The sequence below is a fragment of the Amphiura filiformis genome, chromosome 1, assembly GCF_039555335.1.
Source record: "Amphiura filiformis chromosome 1, Afil_fr2py, whole genome shotgun sequence".
In the NCBI taxonomy this organism is placed as follows: Eukaryota; Metazoa; Echinodermata; class Ophiuroidea; order Amphilepidida; family Amphiuridae; genus Amphiura; species Amphiura filiformis.
In genome coordinates this window covers 73,169,468-73,187,843 of record NC_092628.1, presented here as the reverse complement: position 1 = coordinate 73,187,843, position 18,376 = coordinate 73,169,468, and the positions used below count along the sequence as shown (strand labels likewise).

At 35.0% G+C, this 18,376-nt stretch overlaps 1 long non-coding RNA gene across 1 annotated transcript; it reads left to right on the top strand.

Annotated features, from left to right (window-relative positions):
* The first annotated feature begins 4,560 nt into the window (after positions 1 to 4,560).
* LOC140166889 (uncharacterized) lies at positions 4,561 to 12,567 on the top strand. The gene is made up of 4 exons (XR_011860905.1): positions 4,561 to 4,721; positions 7,958 to 8,176; positions 9,486 to 9,574; positions 12,248 to 12,567. It is a non-coding gene; the product is annotated as an uncharacterized lncRNA (long non-coding RNA).
* Positions 12,568 to 18,376: the final 5,809 nt, after the last annotated feature.

Genomic DNA, 18,376 nt, shown 5'->3' with positions numbered 1-18,376 from the left:
TCAGTTTTGATTTCACCAAAACTATGTTATATAGCTCACGGTGTTGTGCGTAAGAAAGTTGGGAAAATCCTTCGTTAGCAAACTATATTACTATCGTGTTCACATTTTGAGTTACACTCGGCGAAAATGTACGCTAACATTGATAAAACTTCCACAAAAATTTTCCCTACTCCTAGCCTACTTCTAACACTACGTCGACCAATTCCACCAAGCATTTACATCTGGTCGGCGTAAACATCGGCTACCACTTCCGGTATTTCCGTGACCTTTGTCAACCACGGGATATGTAATTTCTTTGTTCTGACCAAAACAAAGCGTTTACATTGCAACTTACGCCTGGTGGAGATTACACCCAGCTCGCTACTCCTGACTTTTGTCCGGAGTACATCATCGGACATGTTCCGGACCAAGTTCCGCCAGGCGTACGTCCGACAATGTGAACACAACTTTTGAAAAGCTAAAAAGTTGATACAAAAAACCTCGCGGGCCAAGTTGAAGCCTATCAAAATCGAAAATCTTACACTAAATGACTGAATTTCAACGCCTAAGTTTACACTAGGATTTGAAATAAAATATAGTATCAAGCATTATGGTTTTTCCTGACATTTACTGAAAACTGAAAATTATTGCTTTTCATTTGGCCGAGAAAATTAATTTTACATTGAAAAGGTGCAACTCAAAATTTTTGCTCATTTCAGCACCAAATTCGATCGTTTGTATTGCCTCATTAAATGACTGAGTGAGCTTTTTACAGCAATAGCCATCGGTTGACTAAAGTTCTGAGTGCTAAGGCCTTCTTTATAGACTTCAGACCCGCACAAACACACCTTTCGGATACGTGAGAACAACGGTACCACCAACGCACTGCAGGGTTTATTGTTCTATTGTGTCTGATTAGAGCGCTGACATATTGGTAAATGTTGCCAATCAATATGCAAGGGAGTGCAGATTCAACGTCCAGTTTTCAAAAATGGATGACTCGTGTTTGGCAAGTGTGAGATACATCTTACTGGGCGTTTTAATTACGTAACGCATAAAGGATTCGACATCATCGAATGGCTGTCTAGTGCTGTTATGAGTTTAATTTCTATAATCATTATTATTAATTTATTTCTTTTCCTTTCTCTGCACTTTCTTAGGCCCACATTAATACGCCCCTGATACATCCATGCAATAACGGGGTGGGTGGGGGTGGGGGTGGGTGTCAAATAGTTTTGACATACCGAAATCAAAATTTTCCAGCCCCCCCTTCCAAAGTATTTATGAACGTTCCCTAAATATGGACTATTGCAGGATATCGAGTGGTTATAAGAAGTTGAATTTTTGACAACGTTTTCTATGTTTTTGCCAGAAGAAAATGCTGTACTTACCCCCAAACGTCTCATGTAGCTTGGAGATATAATCCTTTGTGTTGTTATTCAGTACAAAAATGATAAACCTATCCTAAAACCGAAGATTGCGGTTCCTAGCTTCTCGTGAAGGAATGGCGAAATATTCTGCCATGTCCGTATATAGAATTCCTGCATACTTTTTAGTGACAGAATTTTTAAGAGAGAATCTAGTGTTCTGGTATAAATAATTGGCATTGTTAAGCTAAAATCAGTGGTCAAATATGATCACATTGTTAATGTGGTGCAAAACACACATACGAGGCGTCAACATGAGGGGATGATTGTATGGACCTCCCCCTTATCAAAAATAAATATTGGGGGAACCATCCACAACCCCCCCCCCCGGACAAACGCCTATGGTACTCTCCTCCCCAACCCCCTCCCCTCCGTGAGACTTTTTCTGGCACTCTAAAATTGTGGGGCATCAATTGCACTAATTTTAACAAGAAAACAATTATTGACCTACCACCTAACCCCGGGGTAATGGCGGCCTTTGGCTCAAGAGGGTAGCATTGCCCTTTCCGCTTCAGCTGTGGATACCCGACACGATATGTTTGAAGCAATAACTTATACAATTAATAGTGAAACTTGTCCACTAATGCGGCCGTCACTTTACAACTTTTCGGCTTTTTCATATTAAAGCAATATTATAACATTATCATACAAAATAGATTAGCAATTCTTTGACATAAAATGTTAGTTTTTACTGTCAGATATCCCCTTTTATTTTTGAGCCGAACAACTACGGCAAAGCAAAGAAAATTCGAATTTACTACCAGCGCGTATGTCGCCAATACGTACCACTCCTTCGGTCATGTTATAGTACGACCCTTTGTTGTGTAGATCACCGTTCCACACGCCGTGTACGCACTGTGTGTTATGAACATCGTGTATGCGTTCGACTAATAAGTCCATCGTAATAAGACGCCGGTTCCGGCGCTTTATTCAAAATCTCGGATTTTGACAAAACTACAGCACCTAGAGTCTTGATTTTTGCAGGGTATATTGGTTTAATAAAGTACAATATAATCGTGTAAAAATGAATTTTAAAAAATCAGTGAGGGCGTCCTCAACAGCAAATGTTATAATATGGCTTTAACATTTACACAATAACAGTACCAAAATGTTCCACTACATGGCTTCAATATATTATTAGGTCGAGGTCTTTGACTGCTCTAGATCTGCCACTGAGTAAGCCATACTGCTTTGAAAATTGTAGTGTTGATAAAACTCCCCAAAAACAACAGAAAAATGCAAAAATGTAATTCTCTTGTAGAAAAGAACGTTTCTCATTATACCATGCACTGTTACTGTCTGAATTGACACGCAATAGCCACATCATCCAGATTATAGTTTGGTCTGGGTACAATAAATGATGGTGTATAACTTATGACTTCTTATGACAATTTTAGAATTTTTTCTTCGTTTAAAAAATTTGGTCAAAGATTTGGCCATAACTTGGATATTTTTAGGGTATAAAAACAGCACATAAGGTCCTAATTTAAAATTTGAGAAAACGGTTTCTAGTTTTGAGTCTTTAGAACATAAATATGCAATTTTATCTTGGAAATTTACGGTAAGTTGTTATGGTGGACGAAAAAATGGAAAATCTAATTTGGCGCTTTTATCAAAAAATAGTTATTTTTCTCTCTGAAAATGAATGCTTTTATCTACTTGTCATCATTACTTTCAACGATACAATACAAAACAAAAATGTCCTACTTTGAGTGATCCTGCATGCTCCCTTAAGCAGAGTCTAATGATTGATTCTAACATGGCTGTCATCTTGGTTCAAAATTCATGCATAGGACCATATGTAACGGCAAAGTGGCCTCTCTACTAACATGACTAAGAAATTATACAACGATACTTCACGGCAAATAGACAGAAAGTTCTAATTAATGTAGCCTTGTTAAGATCTATAACTATTAAGAACTATAGAGTTCCCTGGAAAGATGGCCCTCATAACCTATTTGGCTCACATAAAGTGTTGGGGTCTCAACATTAACGGTAATTTATTTTTTGAACTGTTGAAAGCCAGACTATCCCTATCCGTACGTCAAAAAGAAAACAAAACCCAAACATTTGTTAGAAGACCCAAGCATTATATTTGAAATCCCTTTTGACGAGTCCGAGGTGGAAAGTAAGGAGAAGATGAGCAAGTTAATTTTTACGTGATTTTCAATGAAAACTTTATTTGGTGGTCTAAACCATGGAGCTATTAAAGATGGATTATGTAACCCATTGTTCACTTGTGCCGATTTGAAATCTGACAAGCTATTCATCGAAAGGTACCTTTTGTTTGGGACAAAGGGCTTCCGCCATTAAATCGGTAAGCTGACCCGACAGTGTATTAACGCTTTACCTAGCAGGCTACTGTCAATCAGTGATCAAACGAAAGTCGCGTGAAAGAGCCTACTGGAACGAAAAGTACCTATTATTACCATAGAACCCAAGGGTGTGATGATTGAGTAGCACAAAAGGCACACATTAGCCGCTGATGTACAGTTCGTTGTCACCCCACTGAATTTAGGGGCTTCATTTAAATAAATTGAATGTGCTTGCTGAATGATTACACATCAAGGCTGCCATGTCTGCATGTCTATAGTACTGTATGGTAATAGCTACGTATACACCAATCCGACTTCGCCATTACTGCGGTGTCCCCGATGTAAAACTGCGGTGTCCCGAGGTCGGGGGTTCCACCTTCCACCCATTATTTATTGCGTGCTACACAGAATTGTATCCGGGAATTGTACACAACAGTGATATTCAATACACGATCATATCAAGTATTGAATTACGAATTAAATCTCCCGCTCTGGTACATCTGTGTTACCGTCAATAGAGGGCCAAATACAGTAAACGCTTCTCGGATTGGTGTATAGGGCCTACGTGTAACATATACTAAGTATACCGGTATAGGCCTATATAAAAGTTGTTTCACAAATTGACTTTTTTTTTTTTTTTTAATTTTATTTTAAGAAGGAGAATGTCATAAACAGTGGCGTACTGAAGGGGCGCAGCTCTTCTGTGAGAGGTCTTGGGAGGGGATGAGGGAGGAAGAGGTGGGAAGGCAACTACTGCCCGATATAGGGACCAAATAAAAACAGTGAGGTTTCATCCTCACCAGGAATCTCACTACCCTGCTCACTTGAAAACAGCATTAGCCTGCCCTCTATGGTTGTATACATGCTAGGTCCATAATGTCTGCTGTATTTTGGAACGAAGTACGTGTTGCGTGTGCCGGTCAACAATGATTTAGTTTTCAAATTTCCCGGTTGGTTTTGTGCGAAGTGGCTGCTAATACTACTAAATAGTTACCAGAAGGTAAGGAACTTTTATTACGAAGTTATTAAGTAATCCGATCAACTAGTTTCTTGTACAGCCTTAAACTATGTTACTTTCATGACATGTCACATGGATAAGCTTAAAGTTAAACATGCCATGATCCATGCATAGTATCATATCATAGTATGTGCATGTTTTACATGTAGGTTGCTCGAGAACGAGAAGTCTGGCCAAGAATTTGCTTCACATTCAAGGCTAGAGACCATTGCATTCAAAATCTAGTCGGATTCTCTGAAGGCTTGTGAATGTGAAGCATGACACTGGACAAACTAAAGCAAGTATGTCTGGTTCCATACGTATGTACATGCTTCAGACTTGTAGTGACTTGACTCGAAATGACTCTACTCGACTCGAGTTTTGGTGACTCGATGACTCGACTCGAGGCAAGGTGACTCGACGACGAGGGTTGATGAATCGATGACTCGACTCGACTCGAAATTTAATGACTCGACTCGATGACTCGAGGCTTGTGACTCGAGTCACTGTGGCTGAATCGACTTTTTAAAAATGACTCGAAAATATAAATTATACCTTAATATTTCTAATAATACCTGCATGTTTTCTTCCACACATGGCTTACAGCAATACGCAGCCTCAGTATTGTAAAGCAAGATACGAGGGAAGTTCAGAAGTAAACACAGCCGACCATGATCATGACAATAGGGGATTGCATCAAAAATGTTGCTAAAATTACACTTCAGCAAAATTTTAGACTAAATAGGTAAATCTTGCTCAAGTCAAAAAGATAGTACAGCTGACTCATCGAAATAACTTTCTTCCCAATTTCAACATTAAGCAGAATAAATTTCCCCACGGTGCAAAGAAATCGCACCGCTGTCCGACCGAAAAATAATAGCAATGCACTCTAGCATCGAATGCGTATAAACTATCACACGTGCAAATTCAAGCTAGAGTTCTCGAGTAAGTTAAAGGGGCACTCAGAGTACAGAGATCGGTCAATCCCAAACTACACAATTCCCCATGCATGTTCTTTTTCTTGCATGCAGGTTCTAAATGTCTAGTGTAGTACGGTATTGGCACAGGCAGATATTGCTGATCGATTGAAATTGACCGAGCAGATGATTTTTTTAATTATTCGAAAGGTGTAGGGCCTACTTATCCTGATAAATTGGTCAATATTGATTATTCAAATTGATCGATCAGACTAAATTGATTATACATGTATGTAAATTGAGAAAGTATCCTGATTAATTGGTCAAATATTGATTAATTGGAAATTGATTACCGGTACGGTAGGCCTACCACGTGTACTCAAAATTAAACTTTCTTTAAATTTTGAAATGGTATGGTATGGTATTGCTGATTGATTGAAATTGAATCAGAATCATCAGATCGATTGATTTATATCCTGATAAATTTGTCAAATAGGCCTATTGATTATTAGAAATTGATTATGGTATTCAAATTGATCGATCAGACTAAATTGACTTAATGTGGATCCTGATGAATTGGTCAAATATTGATTATTGGAAATTGATTACGGTCCCGCAATCAAAATTTTCTATGTCAAATTAAACTTTCTTCAAATTTTGAAATGGAACGGTATTGCTGATCAATTGAAATTGACCGATAAATATCATCAGATCAATTGATTTATTCGAAAGGTGTATCCTGATAAATTGGTCAAATATTGATTATTGGAAATCGATTATTCAAATTGATTGATCAGACTATTTAAATTGACTTATTCAGAATGTGTATCGGTATCCTAATTAATTGGTCAAATATTGATTATAAATTGGAAATTGATTACGGTACCGTAAATTGACCGATCAGAATCATCAGATTGATTGATTGATTTATTCGAAAGGTTATCCTGATAAATTTGTCAAATATTGATTATTGGAAATTGATTATTCAAATTGATCGATCACACTAAATTGACTTATTGGGAATGTATATCCTGATTAATTGGTCAAATATTGATTACAGTATTGGACATTGATTACGGTACAGCACTCAAATTAAACTTTCTTAAAATTTTGAAATGGTATAGTATTGCTGATCGATTGAAATTGACCGATCAGAATCATCAGATCGATTGTCGAAAGGTGTATCCTGATAAATTGGTCAGATATTGATTACAGTATTTGAAATTGATTATTTAAATTGATTGATCACACTAAATTGACTTCTTGGGAAGGTGTACATGTATCCTGAATTCCTGATTAATTGGTCAAATATTGATTATTGGAAATTGAGTATGGAATTGCTGATTGAAATTGACCAATCAGAATCATCAGATCGATTGATTTTAAATTCGAAAGGTGTATCCTGATAAATTGGTCAAATAATGATTACGGTATTGGAAATTGATTATTCAAATTGATCGATCAGACTAAATTGACTTTGGGAAGGTGTACATGTATCCTGATTAATTGGTCAAATATTGATTATTGGAAATTGATTACGGTGCCGCACTCAAAATTTTCAATGTCAAACTTTCTTCAAATTTTGAAATGGTACGGTATTGCTGATCGATTGAAATTGACCGATCAGAATCATCAGATCGATTGAGTTATTCAAAAGGTGTATCCTGATAAATTGGTCAAATATGTTAAATTATTGGAAATTTATTATTCAAATTGATCAATCAGACTAATTTGACTTATTGGGAACTAATTAATTGGCCAAATATTGATTATTGGAAATTGATCAACAGTACCACACTCAAATTTTCAATGTCAATTAACTTTCTTCAAATTTTGAAATGGTACAGTATTGCTGTTTGATTGAAATTGACCGATCAGAATCATCAGATCGATTGATTTATTCTGAAGGTTATCTTGATAAATTGGTCAAATATTGATTATTGGAAATTGATTATTCAATTTGATGATCAGACAAAATTGACTTATTGGGAAGGTGTATCCTGATTAATTGGTCAATGTTGATTATTGGAAATTCTGATCGCACTCAAAATTACATTCTTTGTATTCAGAATGCAATTCGATATGTCTGATGTGCTCTCATGTCCCAACTGATGTAAAATCATGTAAAAACAACAGAATTAAAAAAAATGAGGGCATCTTCCTCAGCAAATGTTACAATATGGCTTTAATGTCAAAGCACCTAAGTGGGTGTTTGCTTAAATTAAATTTATTTATTGTTCAGTGGTGTTACACTTACACAGCAGTTTTCTTTGCAAGTTAAGATACAGTACTAATGTATTCTTGTTTTGTTGTCTTTTGCAGACTAACAATGGTCCAGTAATAAGTCCTAAATACCTAAATATATGATGCATCTACAGCATTCAAAACGCTACTATATGAATGGCCTAGGTACTTATTGTGTTGTCGCAGACTGTGATTCTTCTACACCTTCTCAGCAACTATATGTTATTGTGAATCTGAAGCTTCACTTCAAGAATCCAACATGAGGCTACCAAGGAGTTACATGCTTGTGTGACCATGGTAAGTATACCAGTATTTTGGTGTTTTTCTTTTTTTTTTCAGTTTCTATGTCTAAAACAGGTTTTTATGTCAAAAATGGTCTCTTTTTGGGGTGCTTATTGGTAAATCTGCTAAAATCGCATGGGCTTAGGTACCTAATTTGCATGTATTTCCCTTGGGATATGCCTACTATTTTAGTCCCAATTTGTAGTGACATCACTCTGTATGTTTAACATACAGAATTTTACAAATTATTCTTATCATATGGGCCCCCTCCCACATACCTGAAGAGTTGGGTGGTCAAAAATTTGATGAATCATCGTCTTTATATTGCGCATTATCAATTTCAGTCGTGTAGGCCATGTTATTAGGCAAAAGAATGTCTCTCAATGTACAAAAGTATAGGAATCTTTAAAGCATGTTTTCTGGGAGAAGGAAGCACTTTTTATTAAAAGTGTAAAACAAGCCAGGAGCTTTGAAATGCACATTTTTACCCCCTCCCCATGTGGTCCCCCTCCCACATACCCGAAAGGGGGGTGGGGGGGAATTTGATAAATCATCGTTTTATATTATGCATTATATATATCAATTTCAGTCATGTAGGCCATGTTACCAGGCAAAAAAAAACTTTGAAGAATGTCTCTCATGTACAAAAGTATAGGAAACTGAAGATTTAAAACCCCCATTTTTATGATGTAGGTAGCATTTTTTCAAAAAAATGTAAAACAGGTTTTTATGTCCAAAATGGTCTCTTTTGAGGTGCTTATTGTTAAATCTGCTAAAATTGCATGGGCTTAGGTACCTAATTTGCATATTTTACGGTATAATTGTGAGAAAACAAGCCAAGATAACAGCCTTGAAGAATATTATAGATATTCTTCAAAGCTGTTATCTAGGCTGTTTAAAATAATGGCTTACAAATTGAAATTAAAAAAAATAAAAACACTTCCATTCCTCAAGATACTCTCTCAAGCCACCAATCTCCTTCCAATACAAACTGCACAACATTGCATTGCGCCAGCCAGATATCTCCACACAATACCAACCGCCGCAAGTGGCGTAAGATCCGTTAGGCGGTCTACTTGTTATTTATTGATTTTTGACTCGGTTATTTCTTGTGCTCAAATTTGAAAAATTAAACTTGTCATGCATTCCACTCACCAACTTTTAATAAAACCATGCCTAACTCAATTTGGCAACACAATTGAGCATTTGCAGATTTTGCACCCAGGTCTTCAATTGGTTGATGATTGTATTCATATAGTTATTAAATTTTAGCAGACTAAAATTAAAAGTAAACTTTCTAAATTTCTTTGTTTTTTAATGACAGATGATCAGTGCCATACAAGCTATGGAGAAGCATTCCACATTGGATAGGGAAAGGGAGACAAGACAAAGTCTATTATCAGTGTCAAAGAGGTTAGTACACCTGGGAACATTTGAATTCCCTATTGTTATTTTCAACTGAACTTTTGTATTGTGTGTATTTCTTGTACTGAGTGTGATCGGAATCCGTCCCTCACGTGAGGGACGGACATCAATAGATTAATTGCTGTGTTTAATTAACCCTTGTTGAAATTTATTCCTTTAAGTTAGGTAAATATATAACCCTTCAACCAATAGTTCTTTCATGCATGAAAATGTTGCCGCATGTGCATCAATTATTTCACTATACAAAATTTTCACGTGTGAGGGACGGAAATCAATAGAATAAGCAATCGCTACCATTAGTTACATCTTCAAGTTTTCTATTGAAACTTATACACATGTTTAATCAATATATACTTTTCATGAAAGAGTAATGTTCCATCTCTCCAAAAATTAAGAAATTTGACTCAGTTTGTTTTCAAGGCGTCGAAGAAGCGGGTCCAAAGTTTATGTGAGGGACGGACATTTTCTATGTTTGGGACGGACAAAATGTTACAAAATTTCAAATTTGGCAAGATTTCTCCAAATCCACCACTAATGCTATCCTTGACATCTAAATGAAATGCAGTTGTCAAAATAATTCAAGTTCAGTGGAAATATCATCTGATTATACCCCCCAGATACTTGTGTGAGGGACGGACAGCTTGTCTGTGACGGACGGACATATGATGGCCTAGCTAGCTTATTCAGTGTGTATTTCACTTTTAATTTAAAATTACACAGAAGTTTTCAATACCCAATTGTAGTTTTACTGATAAAGAAGCAGTAATTTACAATAATATTAATTTTAATAAGTTGGTGTGAGGGACGGACAGACCCTCTTTTTTAGCAACAGGACCTTCAATTCCAAATATTTGGGAGCATGACCTTCTGGGATTGGCCTGAATTTGTTTTAGACAGACTCTCTGACTGGGTAGAAGAATTGGGTTGGTCCCTTAATTAATTAAGGACTAATAACTCTTAGATAAATTTAAAGATTGGTAATTTTAGTTTCTTTATCTCTAGTAAGGTGAGCACTAATATTGATATATAGGGTGTATGCTATTTCAATTCCTTAGAATATTTCTCAGAGAAACAACTTTTTTGGATTTTTATCCGTGAGGGACGGACAAAATTTCTAGCATTCACCTTCCATGACCTCCAACTCTCTTCTGAAAGACATCTAATTAAAAATCTCATTGATATTTCATGTGGCAGGGGTTGCACTATTGATATGTAAACAAAAATATTTTCACTTAACATACATTGGTACCTGTACATCCAAAATATGTCCGTCCCTCACATTAATTAAGGACTAATAACTCTTAGATTTAAAGATTGGGAATGTTTCTCAGAGAAAAAACTTTTGCATTTTTATCCGTGAGGGACGGACAAAATTTCTAGGGTTCACCTTCCATGACCCCTCCTATCTTCTGGAAGACATCCAATTAAAAATCTCATTGATATTTCCTGTAGCAAGGGTTGTACGAATAATCTGTAAACAAAAATTGACAATAGCATATAATCTCTTTCTAAGAGAAGTATTTTCATAATAATGCAACATAGTGTCCGTCCCTCACGCTACAAATAATGCACGCAACTTTAGCGGCATGGAAAACACAAAATTTGCGACACATTTTTCTTTTTTCTTTTAGATTATTAAAATATAATCCTTTCCACCAAATTAAAACCATTTTTTATGGAAATTTGAATAAATCCTATTTTTTCACCAAATGTTAAGTTTCCGATCACACTCTACTATTGAAACAAAAAATCTCAAACAGTGCATACATGTACAGTTAAATGTAATTTTGTGTGATACTGTAAAATAAGCACAATAAATGTGCATGTATGCGTTGCATCATTCAAGTTGAATCCACGTGAGAGCACCCTGAACCACTTAGAGCACCCTGAATTAATGCCATATTAAGGTTTTTTTAGTTATTTGCTATGCAATATTTCTTTACTAAATGTTACTATAAAATTCTCCACTAAAATGTTACTATTTTAATGTGACCCCTGGGTCTCATGGCAGAACAGAGGATACCTTAAAATATCCACTCAATCAATGATAACCCAGGCAAAAGAAGAAATAAAACAAACAAAACAAAAAATATCTCTGCACATGTCAAATCAGAAAGAGACTTGGAGATTTTTGACCACTTGGACATGGACCAAACTGTGAATCAGGTGTCCTCTGCTCTCCTCTCCCTTATCCCTCTATACTCTCACTATACAAGTTAATATATTTTGCTCTAAAGTCTCAGTGTATTTAAAGGAGGATTTTGTGATCCTAGCATCCTCTTTTTATGACATTTTCAGTAGATATCCACGAAACATTTTCCAAAATTTCAGTTGATTCTGATTTTTCGTTTGCGAGTTATGCATGATAATGTGTATTACACTGCTCCATAGGCCACTGTTGTAATTTCGTTCTGGTATTGACGATATTTTTGCCAATCTGCAAGAATTTTTTGGTACATAAACATTATGTAGCCAGAGGTTTCCTGTGGTATAAAAATTGCAACTTTTTTTGAGAATTCAGAAAAGTGGTCGGATGAGGCTGTGGATAACGAAATGCCCTTTTAAAATATAAAAAAAAAAAAAAAAAATCCTGTAACCTGGTTTTGCAAAATATTGAGGCTACATGAATTAAAAATGATTCCTTTTGTGTTTTTATGACAGGATGTTTCAGATATCAACACTGCACTGAAGAGTGAAAAAAGAAGCCGCCCAATATTCAAGGAAACAAACTACATTGTAGGAGATGGTGTGAACATACAGTGTGTGGATAGCTCTGCAGGTGCCTTTCTCCAACTGATTGCCTTGTGTTTCAATTTGAGTACCCACGCATTTACTCGCTCGCCCAAACACTTCTTACACCTGAGCCGTATGTAGGCAAGGGGGATACTGCTGGGGACAGGGGAGTGATAACCCTCTGAAAAAAAAAAATCAACATTGAACTTGAATAGCCTTGTGCCTGAAATAGTGTAAAATACACAAATGTATACACATTTTGCATGCTTCGTGTCAGAAAACTTTTGGAGGAGAATCCAGCTAGAAAGGCCTTTGTAAATTACCCATCGTCGCTCAAAGTAATAGAACCAGATGGATCCGTAAGGCGGATAAATGCAAAGAACATTGAGTAATTGTTTCCAATATGATTCGGACTATCCGGATAAATACTGCATGCATGCAGAAAGGTAAACTTTAGGAAAACACAGGATTTGACTTTGTTTATAAACAGTTAACTGTGGTTTCAAGCTGGTGTTTTTACCATCTTAAGCCTGCATTAATTTGTTTTTTTGTTTGGTATGTTTTGCAAACTTCTGTTTAAGAATCCTTATCTGTGTGTTTTTTTTTTTTTTTTCAACCCAAAAAATTTCAAGATTAAAAATCGTTACCTGATATATGTTTATTTAAAAATATTTTCTGAATTTTTTTCATGATTAATCTAAGATTTTGTACATACAATGCCAAAGGCTTAAGAGATGGTAAGAAACGTTCCACTGTGTTTTCGTGGCTGAAGAACAAAAAACTTAATGTTTACTTTTTGCAAGAAACGCATAGCACTTTTCGTTTTGATGTTAATGCGTGGAGTGCACAATGGAAAGGCACATCAATATGGAGTCATGGAACTTCAAATAGCAGAGGTACTGCCATTTTATTTGATGAAAATTATGACTGTGACATTATAAAAAAACTTGTCGACCAAGATGGGCGTTATATATTGTGGATGTTAAAATTTTTGATGTTATATATACATTGGTCACTGTTTATGGGCCAAATAGAGACTTGCCGCTTTTTTACAGAGAAGTGGACAATGAACTTGATAATTTTTGTTGTGACAATATAATTTATGCCGGTGATTTTAATCTTGTTTTAAATGTGGCTTTTGATAAGAAAGGTGGTCGCAAACAAACAAATTTTAAATCTCAAGAAGAGATTCACAAGTGTATGGCCAAAAGGATCTGGTTGATATCTGGCGTTAAATAACCCTGGTAAGATGATGTTTACTTGGAAATCAAATCACCAACCACCTATCATGTGTAGATTGGATTTTTCCTGATTAGTACAGGTTTAAAGAATAAAGTTAAAGAGTCTGGGATTCAACATGGTCTAAGATCAGATCATTCTTTGGTTACGCTTTCTTTATATGGTAACGAAAGCAATCATGGTAAAGGAATGTGGAAGTTTAACACCTCCCTCTTACAGGACACTGAGTATACTAATTTGATACATGACGTAATTAAGGATATTTGTTCAAACAATTCAGAGGCATGTCCTGATATTCTATGGGAAACTATGAAATGTGTTATTAGAGGTGAAACAATTAAATATGCAAGTCAGAAGTACAAAAATATGAATCAAGCTGAAAAAAAGTCTTGAAGGTGAAATAAATGATCTTGAGCATGCATATGTTAATAATCCAAGTGTTGATCTTAGAAATAAAATTGAGACCAAGAAACATAACCTGGAATTCATCTACTAAGAAAGAGTTAAAGGTGCAATGGTCAGAAGTAAAGCAGATTGTATTGAATATGGTGAGAAAAGTTCGAAGTTCTTTTTCAATCTTGAAAAATCACGTGTTAAGAGGAAATCTGTCGAAAAAATTGTGTTGGATGATGGTTCCATTATTATGGATGATAAAAACATTCTTGATGAATTAAAAAAATTTTATTCAAACCTGTTCTCGACAGAGTGTGAGGATGAAAACTATATTGATACAGGTATCTTAGAGTTGGGAATACAGCCTGAGGACATTCCTAAAATCAGTGATGACCAGTGTAATTTATGTGAAGGTATTCTTTCTCTGCATGAATGTTCTGAAGTGTTGAATGATATGCAGAATGGTAAGAGCCCAGGCTCTGATGGTTTTCCAATTGAATTCTTTAAGTATTTTTGGAATGACATCGGCCAAATTGTCGTTAACTGTTTCAATTACTGTTTTGAAAAGGGATGTATGACTGATGAGCAGTGTAGAGGAGTCATATCATTAATTCCTAAAGAGGGTAAAAATCATGATCAGTTGAAAAATTGGAGGCCGATTAGTCTTCTCAATGTAGACTATAAAATAGCAACCAAAACAATTGCAAATAGGTTGAAGAAAGTACTTCCTTCTGTAATCTCTAATGATCAGACAGGCTTTTTAGCAAATAGGTACATAGGTGAGAATATCAGGCTGGTGTTAGATATTATTGATTATGCTGATATTAAAAATATTCCAGGCCTACTCTTATTTTTAGATTTTGAAAAGGCATATGATAAGTTGGAGTGGAATTTTGTTGAAAAATGTATTAACATGTTTGGGTTTGGTGAAAAAAAAAAAAAATGGATTTCTCTTTTTATAAAAATATTCAAAGCTGTGTTATTAATAAGGGTTTTGTTTCACCATATTTTGAATTAACACGTGGTCTGCGCAAGGATGTCCCTTGAGTTGTTATGTTTTTATTCTTTGTGCAGAAATTCTTGCAATTGCCATTCGTAAAAATGATAATATAAAAGGGATTGAAGTTAAGGATTCTATTTCTGTCAAATTAACCCAATTCGCAGATGATACTACCTTAATTTTGGACGGATCTGAAAACTCCCTTCTGAGTTCAGTGGAGACCATCAAAAATTTGGCAAAATTTCCGGTTTGGTTGTTAATTATTCAAAATCGTCCATTTTAAAAATTGGTTCTTCAAAGAATGAAGACGATATCTTGATTCCTGGCACAAAATTTACTTGGACCAAAGGCCCAATAAATTTCTTGGTGTGAATATTTCTTTGGATAAACAAGAGATGTTTAATTTAAACTATGAAAGTCAATTGCATAAAATGAACACAGTTTTGAATATTTGGTCACAAAGGGTCTCACCCCAATTGGCAAAGTTGCCATTATTAAGTCGCTTAAATGTCCCAGCTTACTTACCTTCTTTCAGTGTTATCTAACCCCCTGATGCTTTTCTTAAGAGAGTCGAGAAACTATTTTTAAATTTATTTGGAATGGTAAACAAGATAAGATTAAAAGAGAAACAATGTATAATAAAATTGAAGATGGTGGTTTGAACATGACTAATATATTTCTTTTAAAGAGGCAGTTAAAATATCTTGGGTTAAAAGGATCATGAACCCAGATAATAATGGCAAGTGGAAATTACTTTTTGCTAGAGAACTTGACAAAATTGGTGGGTCCGAACAAGTAACTGGTTATGGCAGTGCGAGCCATCTAAGATTTCTGATTTTAAATGTCACACAAGTAATGACTTTTTGAAAAATATTTTGGAAGGCTGGTTTAAATTATGCAGAATATGATGTTACAAACAAAGTTATTTGGTTTAATTCTAAATTTAAGGTGAACCGGAAGTGTGTTTATTACCGTAGTTGGAGTTTAGATGGTGTGAACTTGTTATCAGATTTAATTGAAAATAATCAATTTATGACTTTTGAGGGTTTTAAAAAAAAGCATCCCAATGTGAAGTGTAACTTTATTCAGTATTATGGTATAATTAGGAGCATCCAGAATGCACAGTGCAAGGTTTTTTCAATGAATGATAATGAGATGAGTGACTGTCTGTTGACTGAACTTTGGAATACACAAAGAGTTTGCAAATTTGCATATGAAAAGCTAAGACAGCAGGCATGCCCCACATCACAGGCATACTGGAATGCCAGGGTAAATGATTTTGTTGTACCAGTACCTATTGAAAATTGGAATGAGATATATACTATGGCTTTTACTAGCAGTATCGACACATACACAAGATATTTTCAATTTAGATTTATTCATAATATTTTAGCGACAAACAATTTTCTTTACAAGATAGGATTAAAAGAAACAAATTTGTGCAGTTTTTGCAAGACAAGTATTGAAACCACTAAACATCTGATGTGGGATTGCAATTTCTCCAACCTTTTCTGGAAGGAAATTATTTCCTGGATAAAAATGATCTTCATCTTTTCATAAACCTTACTTTCAAAATAGTTTGTTTTGGTTTGTTAACGAGGAATTTGATTGTTTCAAAATTTAATTATTCTTTTGGCCAAGCGCTACATTTATAGGTGCCGGTCGAGGAAAAGCCTTTGAGCATTGTTTGTGTTTACATCGTGGGTCAAAACTTTTGAGAAGTCAGAGAGGTTTATTGCTGTTAGAAATAATAAGTTTGCTAAGCACACAAAAAAATGGGAGCCTTTGATAATTTGATTTTGGAGCTGTAACCCTTTATTTTATTAATTCAGGAACTGTACATTTAAAAAAAATTATTTTTGGGCTTTTTGTCATGTGTTGTGTTATTTTGTTGCAAGGTACATGTACATTGTATGTTGTATGAATTATGAAACTCTTGATTTGTAATTACATTTTATGAATACAGTCTATAGTTAAAGTTTGTTTCCTTTATATTATAAAGTGCTTTACTGATTACATGTATGTATCTTGCTTGTTTATGTGTGTAGGGTTTGATGGTTTATTTTGTATGTTTTTTCCCCCATCAAACCCAAGTACAGGGAATAAAATACGAAAGAAAGAAAAAAATGCTTCGTGTCAACTAACTAAGTAAACATCACTGATGATTTAGGGTTATAATATTGAGAAACAAAAAATGGGATGTGATGATAAATCCATCAACAAAAATAAATGGGTTCTCATTTATAGTCCTAAATCAAGATACAATTTTCAATTTTTTTATTAGTCAATTGCATACAAAGCATGTGGTATTTCACAGTATTGCAGGCAAAAATTGCACTGGGCTATGGAAGAACAAATTGAACAGTGTCAACTTTTTTNATNGGGCGATTGTGTCCCCACATGTACCTGACTGTCTAACATTCATCCCACCACTAGCTGAATTTAGTGACAATTACCAATTAATTTTTAACCCTCTTATGAAAATGTTCCCTTCTGAAGTTTGTAATTACAGAACAGTTTTTGAAATGGATTCGTAATTTCATGTCAGGCATTTCAATAAGAACTTTTGGGGTATGATCGGGGACTCAAGCTTCAAAATAACCAGGCACCCAGGAGCCATTTACCCAATGGTAATAACATTTTGGCTCCTGGTCCACACCAAAATCATATGAACCAGGCTCTACAACTTTTTTTAAATAGAGCCTGGAAGTTAATTTTATAAAGCAGGTTTTGTGTTTAATGTGTAATTGAAATTTAAATGACTCTTAGCTCTTTAAAAATGGCACCTGATTCACTAGATAATCTTAGGACCAGGAGCTGCTTTTTCCAAATGTGTGGTCCAGATCTGCTTATTTTGAGGCTTAATCTGGGTATGATCGGGGTATGATGTTGTAATTACATGTGGAACCTTTTTGGAAGATTTGTAAGTTGTGTAACATATGTTAATGCAATGGAAGATAAATGGCAAATTTGTATGTGGGCAATTCCAAGTAAAAGTGGACATGACCCAAAACATGAAAAATGCTCAGAAATTCAAAACTACAAGTGCTGCAATGGCAAATTTGGTATCAAATGAAAGAGATTATCATACTCTTTAAATTAAGTCGACTTGCAGTTACATTATTGCATGTTTATCATGAATTGAATTTATTAAAGTTGACTATAAAAGGAAGCAGTCAAGATGTGATGAGTCGCAGTCTGAAGAAACCACATGTTAGTGTAGTGGTGAAACGTCATAAAAAACATTATAAAAACTGTTTAGCAAAATAAACACATTCATTTATCACTTTGTAACAAGTTTAGAAGGTAAACATTGTGGAAAATTGCTAAACATGTTTATGTATTTTAATGTTTAAAATAAGTCATATAGAAAAAATGTGTTTAAATAAGTGTTTAAGTCCTAAACATTTTTTTCAATGAAGTTT